The sequence below is a fragment of the Alligator sinensis genome, unplaced genomic scaffold (genome assembly GCF_000455745.1).
Source record: "Alligator sinensis unplaced genomic scaffold, ASM45574v1 scaffold348_1, whole genome shotgun sequence".
Taxonomy (NCBI): Eukaryota; Metazoa; Chordata; order Crocodylia; family Alligatoridae; genus Alligator; species Alligator sinensis.
Window position 1 is genome coordinate 1,859,840 of NW_005841932.1, and position 20,996 is coordinate 1,880,835.

The following is a 20,996-nucleotide window of genomic DNA, read 5'->3' on the forward strand; positions in this document are numbered from 1 at the left end:
TCAGAAGGTGGCCCCTCTGTTGTTTTGTTTGTTTCTTGTCCTGTGACTCTGATCTCTCAATCTGCAGCAATCCTTATTTTTTTGGAGACCTCATGGGGAAAAGAGAGTGCCTGTGCTCTGTGCCTTTTATTTCCCTGCATTCCAGGAGCTGGAGGGTTTAATTTACGTTCAATAGAATGTGTTCAGCTAACATGATATCCTCATGCAAACTTGGTGCTACCTCTTGTTGCAATGTGGCTGCTTGTGGCTATTGTTTTCCATCACAAAGACAAAAAACATTGTTTTCATGAAATGATAGAAGTTCCTGTGACCCTGGATCATTTGGATTTTTTTGTTCTACCCTATCTGTTTAGTTTTCATAGATTTCATAGACATTCGGGCTGTAAGGGACCCCAGAGGATCATCAAGTCCAGCCCGCTGTCCCAGGGGCAGGAAGTCAGCAGAGATCATAGGATCCCATCAAGATAAGCATCCAAATGTGTCTTGAAGGCATTCAAAGTCGGTGCTTGAACCACCTCCAGTGACAGTCTATTCCAAACCTTGGGGGCTCGGACAGTAAAGAAGTTCTTCCTTATGTCCAGCCTGAATCGGTCGTGGTGGAGTTTGTGACCGTTCGATCTTGTCATCCCTTGGGGTGCACTGGTGAACAGATGTCCCCCCCGATCCTGATGAGCACCCCGATAAACTTATAGGTGGCCACCAGATCACCCCTGAGCCTGTGCTTGTCCAGGTTGAAGAGTCCCATGGCTCTCAGCCTCTCATCATAAAGTCTGTTTTCCTGACCTCTGATCATGTGCGTGGCTCTCCTCTGCACTCTCTCAAGCTTCTCCACATCCTTTTTGAATTGTGGAGCCCAAAACTGGACTCAGTACTTCAGCTCTGACCTCAGCAAGGCGGAGTACAATGGGAGAATGACGTCCCGGGATTTGCTTGAGAAGCATCTATGGATGCAAGCCAGCATTTTGCTCAGTTTACTAGCCTCAGCATCACATTGAAGGCTTATGTTCATCTTGTGGTCAATCATGACCCCCAACTCCCTTTCATCTGTAGTGCTAACCAGCGTAGCACTGCTGAGCTTATAAGTATGCCACAGGTTTTTCCTCTTAAGGTAGAGAACCTTGCATCTTTTGGTGTTGGACACCATCATCCGCCCATTTCATGAGCCTGTCAAGATCTGCCTGGATCACCCTCCTGTCCTCAGGTGTGGATGCTTTACCCCAATTTGGTGTTGTTCATGAACTTGGCCTGTCTGCTTCTGACTCCAATGTCTACATCATTGATCAAGATGTTAAACAGTATAGGCCCTAGGACAGAGCCTTGAGGGACCCCACTGGTCACTGTGCCCCAAGACAATTGGCTCCCGTTAACCACCACTCTCTGGGTCCTACCACGGAGCCAATTCCCCAGCCAGAAGATCATGGTGAGGTCGAGGCCACAGTTAGCCAGTTTTGCCAAGAGGTGATCATGGGATACCAGAGTGAAGGCTTTTTTAAAGTCAAGATATATGACATCAATCTCTTCCCCCAGTTTCTTCATACTGGTGCAAGTTCCCAATGCAGGAATTCTTGTTTTTAGTCTTCTTTTGGAGACTTCTTTTGTGGCAGGAGACAGAAGATATTCACTAGCACTAACTTACAATGTAATGATACTAATAGACTCAAAATCTAATTCCACATACTTCTTTAGTAGCTATTCTATTATCTTTTTCTACCTATTCTTGGGTTTTTGGATTAGTAGTTAAATATCTAAAACTCATGCCCACTAAGGTGCATCACATTTTTAGGCATTACTATTCCTTGCATCTGCTAACAATCAACAGATTCCAAATGAACAGTTAAAACACATACAATTGTTTTCCATCAGCATAAGCGAATATATGCTGATTTAGCTCTTGAACCCCACAATGAGAACATCTTGGTGTTACCTCCTACTGCAAGACTGCTGTTTCTGATCATTTTTTTCCGACACAAAACAGAGAGCATGATACATTATTTTACTGAATTTAACCTCTATTCTTTTCATATGCAGCAACCCATAATTTATTTCTCAGTGTTGCTGTTCAATCTATGGCTAGTATAAAAAAAATTCTGACTTAATTTTTCTTTCTTTTCTTTCTTCAGTCTAAGAAAGGGTTTTATGAATTCTTCTAACATTTTTTTTCTTTAATGCTTTTGGAATCATTATCTAGAGCATTTAAACAAATTCTCATAATATTTTTTATTTCCCCCTTAAAATGAAGATTGGATCCATAAATATGCTAAGTCAGCCACCTTATCATAATATCCTTATTATTTTCTTCAGGGTCTTGTTCTGAGCAGTAGTTCTGGCAGTCACTGTTCATAGATTACATAGATTTTTGGGGTCAGAAGGGACCTTAGTAGATCATTGAGTCTGACCCCCTGCCCTGGGCAGGAAAGAAGCGCTGGGGTCAGATGACCCCAGCTAGGTGCTTGTCCAGTCTCCTCTTGAAGACCCCCAAGGTAGGGGAGAGCACCACCTTCCTTGGAAGCCCATTCCAGATTCTGGTAACCCTTACTATAAAGAAGTTCTTCCTAACGTCCAATCTAAATATGCTGTCTGTCAGTTTGTGGCCCTTGTTTCTAGTTACACTAAGAGATGCCTTGATAAACAGTATCGCCTATTCCATGTGGCCCCACCCTGATGAATTTGTAGATGGCTTCTAGATCACCTCACAGCCTTCTGTTGTGGAGGCTGAAGAGATCCAGGTCTCTCAATCTCTTCTCCTAGGACCTGTTCATTCAATCTGAGATTTTTTTTTTTATTGATATTCAAAATCTTTGCTCTACTTCTGTCAAATGTGTGTGTTAGTAAGCATCAAATCTTTCCCAGTTTTTGTATTTATTTTACAAATTCTACATTTGGAGATGAACTGTAATTTTGATATTTTTCCAGAGAACTGTGTGGGTGTTTGCCCCATTTTAGCAAAAACAATAGGTGGTCTGTGGTCACTTTCAACTAGCACTGGAATGTTTTACACCCTTGAACTAAAGGCAGTATCAATGACACTATTCCATTTTTGTTCATTGTTCTGATGCATATTGGTGCCTACCATAACTCTAATGACATATCTAGTTATAGTAAAATATTTCACCCCTGCCATGTACTTCAATATTTTCCCCCTTGTAGACAGGGGGTGTGTCTCCATGTACAATGAAAGTGGAGCAATAAACTCTGGTGCATATCATGTAGAATGTATTGCTCCCTGGTGCACCATTTCAAAGTGCACCCAGAACTGCAGCAGATTGAACAGGGTCAGAGCAGCCCCAGCTGGCAAAGGGCCCATGGGGTCCCCTAGCTCAACGTGCTGAGGAGGGGATGGCTGGGGTATGAGAGTGCTCCAGTGCAAGGTAAACTGGCAGGCAGACCTTTGTGCCTCAGCCAGCCCTTCTAGCTTCTATATCTGCATTGCTGTGCAGAAGAAAATAATGCAGCAGGATAGTATTTGTATTTACAAGTACTACCCTGCTCTTCTTGCAGCCTAATAGGGCTGTATGTATAGACACTGAGACATTTACTGCAGAGCTAATTAGGCAACTCCATAGTAAACGTCTTATGTAGATGCACCCAGTGAACACTATCTCCTTTTAACGTGCCTTATTATTTACAATCTCTATTTAATCTATATAATCTCTATTGATTCCTGTGATAACTCTGTTCTATGGAGGAAAGAAACTATTCAGCTCTTCTTTTACCCTTTGTCTGAGGATAATAAGCATTTTTTAAGGCATGATTTGTGTTTTGGGTGGTGTCATTGAGGTCTTCTTTTCTACTATGAGAATCTTCCTATCTCCTAGCTGATGCTTTCAAACTTTTCAATGGCCCTTAGTATTAAAATGTTTCTTCCAATATGTTATTTATCTATATGTTTATCTTGCATATTCCTATAGGGAGAATAAATTGCCAAGTGTAAGCTTTGAGTTTTATCCATTTTTCCTTCTATTGTTTCTGACTTTTCCTTTAGACTTGGTTTAAAAATATATATTTTTGGCCTACATTAATTTACACAATACTATTAAAATGAATACATGCCATTGATGATCTCAAGTTGGACTTCCTTTTTATATAGTGCTACATCATTGTCCATTGCTCCTAGGAGGAATTAATTGGAGCTAATGGTACTGTCATTGTCCTTTTTGTATACCTAGTGCACACACTTTTGATAGTTTTGAGTTTTACATGCTTCTCACCCCTTGCAGTATTTAGGATACTCGATCATGTTCACGCTGCAGAGCAGTATCCAAAATCACTAAGCTTAATTCTGGACTGGGTTACTCCTGCAGTTTGGCAAAGTCAAAACACAGTAGAGCATTAACTATGGATTATACCACGCTATCTGGACAGCCTTCCCCCTAAAATACTAGTTTCATGTGATAAGCAGTGTTTTTCTTCTCCTTCAAATCTGACAGATATCAGGAAGGATGCCTGAGAAGTTGAAGTCTTGAAACCCCATGGACCACTGCATGGATCGATATTCCCCCCACTTTGTCCTGCCCAACAAGAACCTCTCCATAGCAGATTTCAATAGGGTCATATTGCCATGGGTCAGTCTTGCCTGAAGGAGACCCAGGACCAACATCAGTGGGTGGATTGTATTATCTTGACAAGGAAATATATAAAGGGAAAGAAGAGGACTTACTTGGTCCAGTCAGTTATGTAACTTATCCTACTCTACATAAGTCCCAGATGAAGTACTCTCTGCAGCTTTAAGAAAGGGGTAAAGAACCCTTTCTTTCAACATGAGAGAAGAAAGATCCATGCATGGATCTAGGAAACATAATTAGAGTGATAGTGTATAAATCGGTCTTCATTAACCTTTTGAAGGATTATCCCCACGGACACTATGGAATGATTGTTTTCTGTCTAATGTTAGGTAGACACATGCTTTTTCTGTGCTTCTTATGCGTTCTCCTTTTTTACATTAAATGGAAATGAAGCTGTCACAAATTAGCTCTTGAATTTTGAAACCTTTATATGAAAAACACAAAGCACTTTTTCAGTCTATAAAACTGAGCTTTATAAGACAACCCCTTTCTAAATTGTGTATAGTTTACTTTGCTATAGAAAAGGCATTCATGTAATTGAAGCCACGTCTTAGTTTTTTACTACCACAGCCAATTGCAGTGGAACAGAAATGTGACCTACATCTCAAAATTATTATTCATCTTTTTTCATCTTCTCTTAGCTTTCAGAACAAAGAGCGCTTGCCTGGAGATATTTACTTTGATTTGGTATGTTAGCATATTTTTATGATTTATTCCATGTGCCTGGGAAGCCAGAGAATCTTCTTGTGGTGATTCCTTATATAAAAATCTCTTTTACATGTTGAAAGTGAACTAGAACACTGAGAGCTTGGAGGGTACATTTATTGAGATTGTGTTTCAAAAGGCATGTTTTTTTTTTCTTCAGTTTTGCTTTCGCAATGCATTTCAGCTGCTTAAGTGACTTTCTGCTTAATAGTGATTTGATGTGTTAAATTCAGAAGTAGTTGAAATATGTTTGTTTTCAGTAAAATAAGAAAACACCACACTGGAAATGAAAACAGAGGTGTAAAGCTGTTGTTGGTTTATCTTACAAATCTGTTATGTGTACATGGGCATAGTTTAGGGCATGGTTTAATAGCCTGTAGATTTATGTGATTCTGAGAACTATATTTTCTTGTCTTCTGAGGTGGCTATTTTAACTGTTTGTTAAATATGGCAAAAGTGGACATTTCTACATGAGATGCTTTACTGCGCAGTTGACTTAATTGACTGCACAGTAAAATGTCACCGTCTACACATGCAGACACTTACTGCACAGTCAATCTACTCCACTGTTAATTTTCTATCTGCATATTAGTTACTGCACAGCAATGCCCTTGTAGATGCCAACTGGGAGCAAATTTGCTCCTGGTCAGCCCCACCATCAGGGGGAACCCGCAGGATAGCCCCAGGGCCATGGAGCTTGAGCTTCTCCAGCCCCTGGCCCTTAAAATGCTGCAGTGACTCTGGAGCCCTGGGTCACCTGCAGCCAGCTCCTGGCCACTGGCTCCCACACCAATGGCCAGCCACAGCAGCCTGTGCAGACCCCAGAGTTGCCCCCAGCACAGCCCCACTGCCTGTCTGCCTATACTGTGCCATGCCCAGGCCCAGCAGCACCTGGACTGTCACATTCAGCCTGTGCTAGCCATCAAGGGAGCCACACTAGCATCATCACCATGCCACACTGCCTCCTGGTGGCAGAACTGATCCCAGGAGGAGACTGTGGACCTTGTGGCACTGTGGGGTGAGGCTGAGACCCTGAGCCAGTTCGTTCAGAGTGGGCACTCTAATGCCCATGTGTATGAGGGCCTGTTGGGCGCTGCATGTGGAAGCACGGGCTTGATTGGTCAGCACACCAGTGCCATATAAAGGTCAATGCATTATGGGTACTGTGGGTCACTATCATCAACCACAACCATCATTCAGGGGCTTCCCACACATCGATGTCCTTCATGTGGCAGCTAAACCACATCCTCATACCCTAGGGACCCTGACCAGAGCGATGCCATGTATTCTAGCATGGGTGGCCTGGCCAAGCCTCTTCTATGGATTGGAAGTGGCGATGAGGTGTCAGAAGGGGATGGCCCCTCAGGGAACCAGGAGCCTGTCCCGCCATGGTCCCCACCTCCAGCATCTTCCAGCAGCTATGGCAGCCTGGGCTAGTGTGTGCCCTGCCAACCCTTGATGTATAGCCCCACCCAGGAGGCAATCCTGGCCATGGCACTGCCAGCCCTCAGCAGCTCCAGCTCCTCCCCGGCAGGGGCATCTGCCCAGGAAGTCATGCCTCTTCACCCCAGGACACTGCCAGGAAATGCACATTTTCGCTGCCTGCAAGGGCAGACTCAGGCTACCGGACAACTTGCCACACCCACACTGTAAGCCCTCCACTGCAGGGAGGGCCTTCCCCACCCCTGGTCCTGCCCCTGCCCCCTGCCCCAGCCCACCCAGCCCAGCCCAGCCATGTCCCCCACAGTCCCCACCCCTCAACAGCACACAGGGAGGTGGGAGGAAGTACAACATTTTATTCAGCAGCCTGTGACTCCTCAGTTAAGCAGGCACAAGCCTCTCACATGTGGAGGAACATGCTATTGACAGTGGCGCTGTTATCCTTGATTGTTGAGAGATAAAGATGTGTAGTCTAGGCACAGGCACTCCTCTAGGCAGCAGCAGATGTTGCAGGGAAGTGTGGGCTTGCTCGCAACACTGTCAAAGCTCAGGGTCCCACACCAGATTCTCAAGTGCACCTAGGGCACCATGGCAATCAGCAGCAGCAGGGCATAGTAGATTGGACATCCCTCAGTTCACACAAACAGCTCCTCTTGGCACACCCAGGACACTCTCAGTAGGGGCCCACTCAGGGCAAAGGGCAGGCACTGGGGGGAGGGGGGGAGGAGCTGACCCTGGGGCATCTCTCCGGAGAGACCCCCTAGGCTGAAGGTGGGGGTGCCACTGGCTCCACATTCCAGACAGCCTGTGTACCGTGGACCTGAAGCAGTGACAAAGATAACCTGGCTTGCAGGAGAAGGTGGAGTGTAGCTCTGGAACTGTAGCAGCAGATGCTGCCAGAAGTCTGTCCTGTCCCAGCCTGGGAACTCTCACAAACAGCCTCTTCCTTCTGGCTCTGAAGGTCCTGCAGCTGCATGTCAGGGAGAGGCACCAGCTGCCAGCTGGCATGTGCCATCAGGGTCACCACCAGTCTTGGCTGGGGCCCATATATGTGCCGGATCTGACAGCGGTGGACCCAGGACCGGACCCAGCTACTGGACCACCTGTTCACCATGGTGGAGGACCAGCTGATGGTGGAGGAGGCATGGAGAATGTTGTGTGTGAGTGTAAGTTGTGGGACAGCCTCCTGGCTCTGAAGGAGAGGTACCTAGTTAAAATATATATCTTGGTTAAAACTGGATCTATTATCTAACATAAAACAGCTAAATGAACGCTGAGCAACCTTTAGCCTACTTTTAACCTGTGGTTTCAGCACTTTCTAAAATTATTCTGACATCTTGTTTCCTCATTTTGTCTTCTCTTACCCAAACTTTGGTCAAGAGAATGCATGAAAATGCTATATTATGTTGTCACTGAGCAGCTTAAGGCCTATGATAATCTACACTTGCCTAAGGTCACACACAAAGGCTGTTCAAGGAAGAAGTTATATCTTGCTATTCCAAGGTTCAGGCTGGTACCCTAACATTAGCCCTGTCCTTTCCTCTATTCCCCTTATTAAATTATAGGGGCCTATTTTACATAACTAAAAAGCAACGATAGGATCATCATGCTATTGCAGATATGAAAGGAAAGAGAGGAAGAGGTGCAAACAAAGAGAGACCTAGAAAATTGCAGGAAGTATTAAGGCATAGTCATTTGGAGGCCAAGAGGAAGGTGATGGAAAGTCTTTAAAGGGAAGAGCTGTACAGGGCCCAAGAAAGGAATATGGGGAACAGATTTTGGGCCAGTAGAAAAGATAAGATGAAAAACCTGATGAAATGAGATATATTAAAGAATGGTCTGTAAGATATATAGATGAATGAGATATATATATGTCTTTATACCTATTTAGAGCAGCAGCACAAGAGAGAATATAGAGATGAAATTATGGGAATTATTAAGGGAGGCTTAAAGGAATAGGAATGGGAGAAAATGACAGAAAACAAAAGGCTGGTTTAACAAAAGGGCATATATTGGCACATCACCACTGAAATAAGCAGTGATCCCCTCTGAGACTATAGTCCACAGATTCACTCCTGTTCAAGGATTTGATTACAACTGGTATTTGTTGGAAGGGATTTGCAGATGAGACAAGACTAAATTCATTGGTAGTATATTTATTCTTCATTTTTATTATTTCAATTTCACTGCACCTACATTTACATTTTAATTCAAACTGAGAGAGGGAGAGAAAAAGAAAGGGGGAGAGAATAAGGCTCATACTTACAGCCTTTGCACAAGCTAAGAACATTATTGGGAATGGGAATTGCACTGACTTCCCACCTACTCAGAATGACTATCAGAAATGTCACATCATAAAGCCTTTATGGGGAAAATAGCAACTAAAGCAAAAGAAAGTCTTGATAAATCTGATGACATTTGGGACCCATTTTTGTGCATACTGTTGGTAACAGCTTAAGAGGAAAGAATTCTGAAAGGTTATAAACACTGTTGAGCCAAAGAACTAAATTCAAGGGATTCCTAATACCCATGTTTCTATCATCATGCACAGTAAACATACCTGCTCCACTAAGAGTGCCTATAAATAGCAATATGTTTCTTTCTTTGTATGTCTCAATTTATTTCCCTTGTTCTGTGTATCTTTGTATTTTTATTTTTTTGTCCTTTATATTTCTGGAAAGTTCCTCTTAAAATATGGACAATAGGAACATTTGGTGATACATGTCTTAGCTGTAGGGGATATGCTCATCACTGCCATACCTGTAAATTTGGTATGCTAAGTGTAAAGAAAAATGATTGAAAGAAACTCCCACAAAAGAAAAGCAGCTGGATCAGAGCTTTAGGAAGGATGTGAAAGGAGGAAAGTTTTGGTTTTTTTGCTAAGATGAAAAACAAAACAAACAAAATACATAAGTTTTGGATGAATTGGATAAAAATCACAAGTATTCTTCTCTTCGAGAGAAATGTTAGCTCTTTGAGTCCTTTGATAATAACAATAACAGATGTTCCCCTTTCCAATTTTCTAACCACAGCTCTGTAGTTAAAAAAAAATCACAATTGGAAAGTTGTGGGAAGCAATACAAATTTAAATGGTTTATCTGAGAATATCTCTGTCCTACTCATCTATGAAAATTTTAAAATACCAGATAGATTTTGGACAATTCTAGGCAGTGTGTATGCTTGCTTGTTTGCTATATATAACAAACATACAGAATACCTTACCAATGATAATTCATATTTTTAATTTGCTCCAGCAAACATGTACCATGAACTCTAGTCTCAGAAGCATATATGTAATACTCAACAAATACAAGCACACACAGGCACACATGCTGTACTTAAACATTATAATTCTTTTGTAAATATATACAGAATGAAGTGGGTTATCCTGGTCCCCAATTATAAGCACCCATTTTGCAGTGAAGTCTCAAAACTGACTTTTGTCTTGCATGAGGTCCCCAGTCTACTATGCACACAAGTATTTGAGTTCCTGTGATAGGTTGTTGCAGGCTTATTTTAACTCATTCCATTTAACTGAAGCTCATTCCAAATGTATGTTTCCTTATTTTAAATTATTCTACTTCCTTCGCTTATTTCTATCTCCCTCATATATTTCTAAAGTTAACTCAATCTCCTCTGTGCTTAATCATTTTGGGATGGTTTTTTAAATTTTATTTATTTTTATTTTTATTTTGCTCTTCTCTCATCCCACTTACTGCCCCTATCTCCTGTCTGTTCGGCTACTCTTTTCCAATGCCTTTTTTCCCTTGCTCCATTCTGGTCTCCATTGTCTGTGCCCTCTCCTGTTCTTTCTTCCTTCCATCTCATTTTTTTTTCTCTCTATCTAAAATCTTTCCTGATCCAGTCTTAATCTTTGTATTGTATCCCATCTCTCTACTTTTCCATGTTTTCTTTCTATTATCCCACAGACCAGGAACCCTTTCTTCTTTTGTTCTCCAAGTATTGCTACCACTGTCCCATTGTTTGTTAGAATTATCACTCTCTATATATCTTGTCTCCAATTTGTTCTTTATACTCATCTTCACCTGGTTTACATTTTATTCCTTTTCTTCCTCTCACTCCTCTCAGTCCTGCATGCCTCCTGGGCTCTGCTTGACCTCATCGTGTCCCTCTTTCCTTTCATTTAATTTTATGCAAGACCAGTCCTGAGCTGAGTCCATCTTCTGATTCTATCAACATATTTATTTCCATAATGCATCAATTCTCTTACCCTCACACTTCCCAGTCAACCAATTCTTCTACTTACATGGGAAAATAATTCCAGAAGAGACATCATGAGATTATGTAGTTCAGCCCACTGCTGAAGGCAGGAGCACCCCTGACTAAATCATCCCAGCCAAATGTCTTTCTAACCTGACCTTGAAAATTTCCAGGAATGAAGAGTCCACAGTTCCTATAGGTCTCTAGTTTAGCCCCTTCCCATGAATAAATACCTACATAGTCAGGAAGTTCTTCTAAGTCTTCAACCTAAATTTCCTCTCCTGCAGTTTGAGGCCACTTGCACCTAGTCCTGTCCCCTATGGCCACAGAGATAAAGCTGTCTCTAGTCTCTTTGCCTTTCAGGTATTTAATCCTTTTTCTTTTTCCTGGAAAATGGATTAGTTATTTACTCCATTTTTTTCTGCAGGCTTTTTTCTCTCTCTGCCTTATGAAGGAAGGGATAAATGTTGAATGTGAAGAGGTGAGTAACTCTTTGGTAGATATTTCAGTTCCTGAACTCAGAAGCAATAGAGTACCAACAGTGCCCTCCCAAAACCCTGTATGGTTTTTTTAAAGCCCAGCAAATTACCATTTGGAACTGCTTTTTCTTTTCCTCCACCCCCATACTCCCATCCATGAGGCAGCAGTGAGTCAAAAGCAGGACCACTGCTGAACTGCTGCAGGGCACAGAGAGAACATCTGTGCGGCAGCACTTTCACTGCTTGAAGAGATGCACTGGCTTCATAGTACATGTCAGGGGGACAGCCCCCCCAGTAACATTTCTCTGTGCCAAAAGGCCTGCTCACCTATTATAAAGTTGCCAACAACTATCATCTGTCCCCATGTACAGTTTATATTAGCATTAACATCCATGACATTGGAGAACTCTTTACATGGGTAATGGGAACAGCTTAAAATATCCTGCACCTTAATCCTGCTATGCATTGATACTTGTTCCTGGGTCTCTTCATAGACTATTTCCTAGGCAGCAATATTATTAATTCAACAGAGCACACTTAAATGGAAAGAGCTGGATGCACAGATCAAGGGGACAAATAGCTCTTAGAATCCTATTCTTATCTTTATTCCTTTTTCTTGTCCTACAAATAGAAGATTTTCAACCTTGATTACAACTTCTGTAATCTTTACATTATTACATCCCCTCAGTATGGTGAAATCTCATCTGGTGTGTTATAATGCTTCCCTCAGTACTGCCAGCTGGGACTATATCCATCCAAAGTCCATCTATTTACAACATTTTCCCTATTCCTTATCCCAAATGAAAGAGAGATCCATTTGGCTTCTGATGGATAGCCAAGATTCTGTGCCATCTGTCATGCTGAACATTACACCCAAATACCTCATCAGTCTGAGCAGGTTGTCCTGTTAGTGAGTGAAACCTCTTGCCAATGTGTAGACTTACCTAATCTGCCTGGGATTGCCCAGCTTCTAAATAAAGAATGTTGACATTTCTATTCTTTATTGGTGGGTGAAAGAAAATGTTCCTTTATAAAACATGGTAACCTGGAGCAGTACAATAGAGCAGCACAATATGGTATAATGACACAGGGCCTCACCACTTATTATAATCTCCTCTTCTAAGTATTAACAGGCAAGTACACCGTATTATGAAATCATGTTAGCACCCTAGGGCCCTTCTACACATGCCAGTAAAGTTGCAATGGAATCTAATGCAGGATCCACACAACTGTGCTTTCTACTAAGCCACACATGAATGGCAGGAGGCATGATTGTGGAATCATGCATTAGATCCTATGTGCCTTACTGCCAGTTTAGGGGGAGCCAGAGATCTCAATCCCAGGCTTCCCTTGCATTAGTTCCCATGGCTGTGAGCTCCACATAGCAGGAGGCTTGCAGTGGCACCAGGGTTTCCCTGCTGAGAGTCCTGCAGGCCCCGTCAACAACAGCAGTGAGGAGAAGGTTTCCACCACAGAAAGCCCTGCACCTCACAAGGCTTCCAGCATGGGCAGCATGGGGGAACAGTGCCCTGCTGTGAGCCCTGCACCGCATGGGACTTGCAGTAGGAGCAGTGTTTTCCCTGATGGCCCCACTGTGAGCTCCACAGCTGAAGACTCTGCCCCTCCTATGATTTGGACAGCGAGGGAGGCTCACAGGGGCAACATTGTTTTCCCCGCTGCAAGCTGCATAGTTAACAATGCTGCCACCACTGTGAGCCTTGTCAGCTGTGGGGCTGGCAGCGGGTAATGGATCTCTGTGGCTGGGGGCCCCTCAGTTGATGGGGCTCCCAGCCACAGGGGAGCACCTGGCCACATGTTCAATTAATGGCATGGCTAGAACAAGCTACAAAGTTATTACACATTTTTGTGTATTGCGTATTATACTATTCCATTAATTGGTTGAACATGTAGCTGGGTCACAACTGCAGGCATGATTACCTGGTAATGTGTAGAGGGGGCCGTGGACACACGTGGCACTTTCTAGATGCTGCACTTACATCACAGTTGTGGGTCTGAGTGTTCAACTAGCCCAGGGCTAGCAAAGGCTTCTCTACCTGGATGAGATTTTGCATTATTATTATGGTTATTTTTATTAGTTGCTCTTGAAATCCAGTAGCATGATATAGAGATCTGAATTTTAGAGCCAATTCTCACTGAGAAAAAAATGTGCTGAAACTTGATTTTTGTTCTGACTGCTATATAAACTATTGGAAATTATGCTTAGTTCATGTAGAATTCATTTGATACCTTAATCACTTTCTAGGCAATATTCAGAGTAAAGGTATCCATTTCATCTCTTCCCTTCTCCCCTGGGAGATGAGCTTGGGAACCCAGCTTCCAGCCACTGGCTTTTAAATTGCTGCCCTGCCACTCAGCAGCGTGGGATAAGGCAGGGTGCTTTTCCCCTGCCTCAAGGACTTGGAGCCTTGCTGCAGCAGTGAATAGCCTTGCTCCCTTTACTGCACTCATCTGGGTCAGCCTAGAGGAGATCCAAGAGCAGAGATTATTCTCCTGCAGTGGAAAATCCCATCCTACCAATCAGCTGATGGACATTTGAAGGGAAGGTGGAGAGCAGGGGGTGGGGGGCATTCACTTGGGGTGAAAACCCTCCCTGGCTTTCTGTGGCAGCTGCTGCTTTTCAGCAGCTTCTAAATGACACTTAACAAGTTGACCCCCTCCCAGGCAGAGGAGAGGACAGGCTGTTATTTAATGGACTCCCCCAGGGTGGGGGTGGCCCAGGGAGCAGCCCTCTAGTTCCCTTTTTAGTAGGAGAGCTTGCCTGTGAAGCTCTCCAGATATGTGGCTGAAGGAATGTCTATACAGTCCAGCCCTCAGGCTGTTTTTCTACCAAAAAAAAATTCTTCTGATAGATATGAACATCTGTATACAGCCTCAGTCCAAACTACCTGAGCCTAAATATAGCAACCTGTGTGTTTTTGCTTACATATGACGCATGGCAAAGGCAAATCTTGTGCATGTAAAACAGTTATAAAAATGTTTTCTTTATAAGTATTTAAAAAATGTATCCCATGATGAAATTTCCCAATATTCTCTAATGCTCTTATGCAGCAAAAAAAGAACTTGATTTTTAACCTCTAATCAAACATTTTAATTTCTTTTCCCTAGTCAGAAATTAATCATTTTCAGTGGAATGAGATTTTTTTTTTTTCCCACTGCAAGAATATTTTAATTTAGATGGAAAATGTGAAGCAGGGACAAGTATGTATGTGAGAACTCTTGAAAATACACCAGTGAGGAGCTGGCACAATGTTTTTCTTCAGACGGTGGGCATTTTTTCTTCAATCAAGTATTCCACAGCTGATATGTCGAGAAATGCAGCAGCATACCATAAGGTTCATCCCAGGAAAGCCTTAGCACTGACATAATTGGATTCAGATGTTGGCCCTTTTGTAATACAGGGCAAAGCCCCACATTAAGAATCCCATCTTTAATTTCCAAAAGCAAGCAGTGTTTGGCAAGTTTGTGATTACTGACACTTGTATCAATCATCCACTGATGAACAAAAACACAATATGTTTAAAAAGGATAAGAAATTCAAGTTTGTTTTGCTTATATGTTCTACCAACATTCTTGCAATTTGACAGTTTGTCTCAACTCTAAGATTAAAAACCAAGAATTGGCAAAGAAAACAATATGTTTAATTACATCATGATAAAAAAATCTGAAGTGAATCATTTTTACAGAATTGTTTTGAGATAATGGCAGCACTGGTCTGAATACAGGTCAAACAATGTTTTAGCTAATCATATTTAACAGTTTAAATCCTGGGACATGATCATCTGTAACTGCATTTTTTTCACTCCTTCATGTATTTTCTGCCTCTTCTGTTGATATTTAGAGTACAACTCAATGTTAAGTTCTCCTTGTTTAGTATTGATAAAATTGTATTCAAAGGGATGTGCTTTTCAAAATGAAATATCTGCCATAATTAGAGTTTTAATTAGAGGAAAACAGAAATCTCTTGATAGTACTTCAAAAGAATGGATAGCATTTAAAATTGTACTTGGGTCCTCCTCTTTGTCAGGATTTTAAGATTAGACGCTTTCAAAGATTCTATAGATTCATGGATCTGAAGACTGTTCTTATGAATAAAACCTTACCAAGTAATTTCTGCATCAAGCCCATAATGTCTAAATTCCTTGTTTGCAGAACCCAGCAGATTCATAGCAGGATAGATCCAGGTCTGGGGCAGTGACCAATGCACATGGCAGTTCCAGCTCCTGCTATGCCCGTTGATGTGGCATGGTCAGCTGTCAATACAGTTGGAGTTGTTTGTGTGTCCCAAAGGCACTCTGGTGTCCCTCTCCCCCCTTCAGTTATGCTACTAGAACTCATAACATTTTAATAGTAATAAAGCAGACAGATAAAAGGGGTGTGTGTGGGGTGGATGGTTGTATAAAAAATGGAGGAAGGAAAAGATTTCTGAGGCTGTTAACAATGAGGTACATCATTATGATAATATATAAAAAAGGGTTTAGTAGAACTCTGAACAAGGAAGCAAATGTTATAATTCTCAGAAATAAAATCCAAAAAGTGTACTTTGAGGATGCCATTAAAAAGACCGATCCACCTTCACTAATCTAAACAATAACTGCTGTTATCTGCAGGATGAATATGAGAGAGCTTCTCAAGTGGAGAAGTGTCTCCCTCTATCAGGGTCTTCGACTCTCCCTGTCACTATCAGGATGAACTCTTGGCTTTCTACCTGTGACTCCTTTGCACAAGAACAGTACATTGCCTCTCTCTGAAGCCAGGAACAAAGCCTTTCTTTAGAGAAAGTTGAAACTGAGCTCAGAGGAGAAACAGATTAATAGAACTTGACAGTTTGGGGAATATACAAAAGAACCAAAGAGATGACAGATTAGGGGATGACTTCTGATATGGCCTTGTATTATGTGTACCACTGGAGTAGAATCTCCCAGGGCTGCTATGCAGGAATAATTTCTCTAGAGTCTTTTAGGGGAATATTAGCCAGAATAATCCATGTGTTTTATATCCTTTGTTTTGAGGGGCTATTCTGTAACTGGATACAGGGGGAAATGTGATAATAAGGCTCCACATTCATCATTGAGATAATGTGGTGTTTTCCCTGCGAGCTGGAACAGACTTTGTGCTCTTTTAGTGAAAGAACAGGGAATGAATCATTCCCCTGAATAAAAGTATGCAAAAGGAGTTAAATTTCGTGTGTTCTTTAATTGCTCCTCTTCTCCAGTTACACATCTCTTGCACCCATTACCTTTCAGTTGAAATTACCCTGGACAGTGTAGAGGAAGTTCAAAAGACCTATGTTGAGGGTTTATATATATCTATATATATATATCTTTTTTTCTTTTAAAAAGAAAATTGGTCCTCTTCCTCTTCCTGCCCCTTTTACATATTGCAAAACCAGCCAAAGTGCTATCAACTCCAAAATGCAGAGTTGACAAATAAATGTATACTTGCTAAATTTCCATCTGGAACATCCCTAAATTTAGATTGAGAAAAGAAAATTCAGTAACAGCATCAGGGATTTTTCTCTCTCAAACAACTTCCTATTTTTTAATCCTTTGGCTTAATTCTAACAAGATTATTACTCCTGTAGCAGGCTGACTGGTGGGCTCACCGGCAGCCTGGATTGTTAACTTGAGCTCAAAATGGCTCAGGTTGTTTGGTAGAGCATTTCCACCAATCAAGAGGAGGCAGGAGGCAAGCTTGCCCTGCCCTGATGAAGGGGTAGGGTGAAAAAGAAGACCTGAGGGGTAACTGGGAAACTAACCCCTCAGGCTTTCTTACTGGTCCATTTTCAATCTGGGGGTGGAGCCTTCAGAAGGGATAAAAGCCCGTGTGCCCAGCATATGGATGGCTGTTGGTGAGGGAGATGGGGGCTTGTGAAGAGCTGGTAAAGCTGACCAGTTAAGTGGAGCAGTTGTCCCAGAAGCACCCAGAAGATGCTGCTGCCTAGCAGGGAGCAACAAGCAGCTGCGTCCCCATCCCTGCCATAGAGGGAGCCACGATGTTGGTGCACAGATCAGTGCATGGAGGGTCTGGGAGCAGATGGAACCTCTGCAGCTGCACGAGGCAGTGTGGGTCTCCAACCCTGCATGAGGCAGGAGCCCTCAGTGCATAGATCGGTGCACAGGGCTGGTGAGGGTTCAGGAGAGGACGGGACCTTGGCAGCTGCACAAGGCAGCATGAATCCCCAACTCTGCAAGTGGTAGAGGTCCCACAGTGCACGGATTAGTGAATGGAGCTGGTAGAGCTGGAAGGGACCCAAGTGGTTGCACGAGGCAGTGCCATGCGTCCCCAACCCTGCACAAGGTAGGACCTGGGCCATCAGTGCATGGGTCAGTGCACAGGGCCATAGAGCTGATGGGTTGCCATGGCTTCACAAAACAGTGCAGATCCCCTACCCTGCCATAGGCAGGCACCTCCTTCAGTGCACAGGGCAGCGCACGGTGGGCTGAGAGAGTACTGAAAGGCCCTGGTGCCTGCACAAGACATCTCAGGCATTCTAGCTGTGAGCAGCCACTGGATGGGTTGGCCAGTGTTACCAAATCTGCCCATTACTTTGGGGTGTGCTCATTTATTAGGGATAGTTTCTAGGGTCTTGGTGATTCTGTCAATGTGCTGCTTGTGTTACTACATGGAGCTGTATCTCTCCCTTCTGCAAGCCCTCACCCCCAGTGGAGCTATCTTGCAGGACTCAATCTCAATGGGACTGGGTTCCTCCAGTCACCAAATCAGTCATACACACAAACACACACAAATTAACGTGACACGCCTGACCTGGCCGGGCTGATCAGCATGGACAGGCTGACACCCTCATATGCCAAGAATCAGTTCATAAGAGCAACAATAAAATGCAGTCAGACACAAGCACACAGGTAAACAGAATCCCTCTGAATCCGGCTGGGTGTCCAGCTGACACCCTCATGGGCCAGCATTCAGTTCATAAGGGCACGTCTGAGTCAAACTGGGTCAATCAGCCTGTACAAGCTGATCCCCTTATGTGTTTCAAACTCAGCACGTCCCAATCTTTGGCCTCTTGATGAGCAGACCCCACAATAATTTGGGCTTCACAGGGATCTTTAGCATAGGTAAAAGAAGCGTTGCTGCAGAGCACGGGAGGAAAGAGAAGCAGAGAAGGAAAAATATACCCAATTACTACCAGTTTGACTATAAAAGTTATTTATTGCTAAGCATATGAAATATATAATAGTACTAGTAGTAATAGACATGCAAAAGAAAAACAAACACCAACAATGACAATACTACCCTGGTTTCACTAAGTATTTGGGGAAACTTAGCTCAAGCTTAACTGATACAGTTCAGGTTCAGAAGTTTATGCCTAGAAAGAAGACAGAGAACGCTGGGATCTCACCTAGTCCACGGTACTCAGGCTGCAAAGCTGACAGGCACAGTCTGTAGCACAGTCCTTGAAGGGAGAGATGATCTGTTCTTCCAGCGTCCCAAGAACGACAGGGGATGGTGTCAGCACAGGGGTTTTCTTCTTCTCCTTCTTTCCTCCTGCTTCTACTTCTTTTCCTTCCTTTTCCTCTTCCTCTTCTCCCTCTAGCAGCACACACACTTACAGATTTTTATACCCTCAGTTTAGCTGCTTCGAAGCACCCTCAGTAGTGTAAATCATTGTCTTTTCTATTGACAAGGGGTTATCTGGTTTGGACCATCTCAGGAAACTGATTGATAATCAGGAAACACTTAAGATTAGGGAGTAACCCAAATACTTGGGAGCCAGCTTGAGATTCCTATGGGTGGCAGATATACTGATGGGATATCTCATGGTTTCTTCAGGAACAATAGATAGCTTGCAGCATCAGGATTTTGGATTTTTACTTGTTGTGCACAAGCCTCAGCTTAGCATGACTTTTCCAGATCTTACTATAGTCTTTTAACAGACTTAAAACAATTATTGGGGTGCTCATAACCTTTTGTGGATAGGACTCCCACCAGTCGTCTCGGGAAAAGTATGAAAACACCTGGGATTAGGGGTCCAGCATGGATGCTGTGATGAACCCTTAACCATTGTTCAAATGTTGCCCATACCCCCTCTGACTCGGTCTCTTGCCTCAGCATTCCCTAACCTGGCAACCGAGTTTTAGTCAATCAAGTTTAAATAGGCCTCCCATAGTGGGACCGGGGAATGTACGGCCCGAGATGCCTATTAAACTTAGAGCTGTGTGGTGTGTCTGGGGGGGGAAAAGTCCTAGCAAATCCAGATTAGAGCTGGTCTGATAAATGCTGAGCTGGGTGTGTGTGAACATGGGTTGATTAACATTGGAAGCACAGATTCCCCATCATGCAGTGCTCTCCTGCTTCTCTGGTCCCAGAATTCACTGCAGTCTCTGCTTCAGGCTTTCTGTTTTCCACTTCTCATGTAAATGAGACCTAGGGCAGTTGATTCACTCTTGTAACCCTTATCTGGTGAGGGTCTTAGGTGCGTCTCTCACTGCATCTTAATCAGTTTCGTTTAGGTAGAGGAGGGGAGGGAGAGTCCTTTGTGAGTCAGACAGACTGCATCCTGTACCAGGGTTCCCCAAGAATACAGAGCTGAGACGTAACACCAGCCCTGTGAGGGAGGATGCTGGGAGTCGTGAGTTACCCAGGGAAAGGGGATTCCCACCTCACTGCAGGTGATCAAGGGGGAGCCCCTGAGGAATGGGTGATGATTCACCCCTGGGCACAGAGGGGAGTCTAGGGCCCCTGTTTTTTAAGGGTGGTGTCATGGATCCTGGGCCCTCATAGTTGAGTGACCTGGGAGAGGGTAATGATATTGTATTAGGTAATGGGATGTTTCCCTGGGTTGCCATTTCTTCTTTGGGCACAGCTGCTGTGCCATTGTTGTGGTCTGGTTCCTTATGGTATTAGGGTTCCTGCATCCTTATTGTTGTACTATAAAGTGTTATAAGGTGTTTTATATTTGAATCTATTGTATTGGTTACCTAGATATGTTGGTGACTCTACTAATGTAACCTGATTGTGTGTGTTCAATTATTGTCCTATCACTGCTAGTTATTCCTTTTGTTGAAGTGTTAATTAACCTGTGTTTTATCCTTAAGTGCTCCTTTTCCTGCTGCTAGAAGGCTCTGTCAAGGGGCAGAGGCTGCAGTCTAATCAGAAGGCCACAGGGCTAGGCCTGTGTCTGATTTCATGGTTGAAAAGAGCTACCGCCTGTGTAAACCTATATTTGTAAATAACCTACATGCATGTGTATGTATATATACCTATAGATATATGTATGTAAGTTTATGGTTATAAGTTTTATATTATTTTGTATCACTAAATATGTACATAGTTAAGTATCTCTAGGTGTCCTGGGTCTCTGCTCTGCTCTGCTCTGTAGGAAAAGGAGGTGAGCTGGCCTACAGCTAGGTAGCCACACTCACCACAGCATACACACACCTGCTTACATCTCTTGGATTGGAGAGGGAGTACCTTTACACATACCTCCCGTGTTACACTCCAAAAAGGATAATGAAACCAGAGACTGAATTTGACGGAGGCATTATACTCCCTCTTGCTCATTCCCTCTAGCTCCGTGAATCTTGTATTTCTTTCCATAGTGTCACAG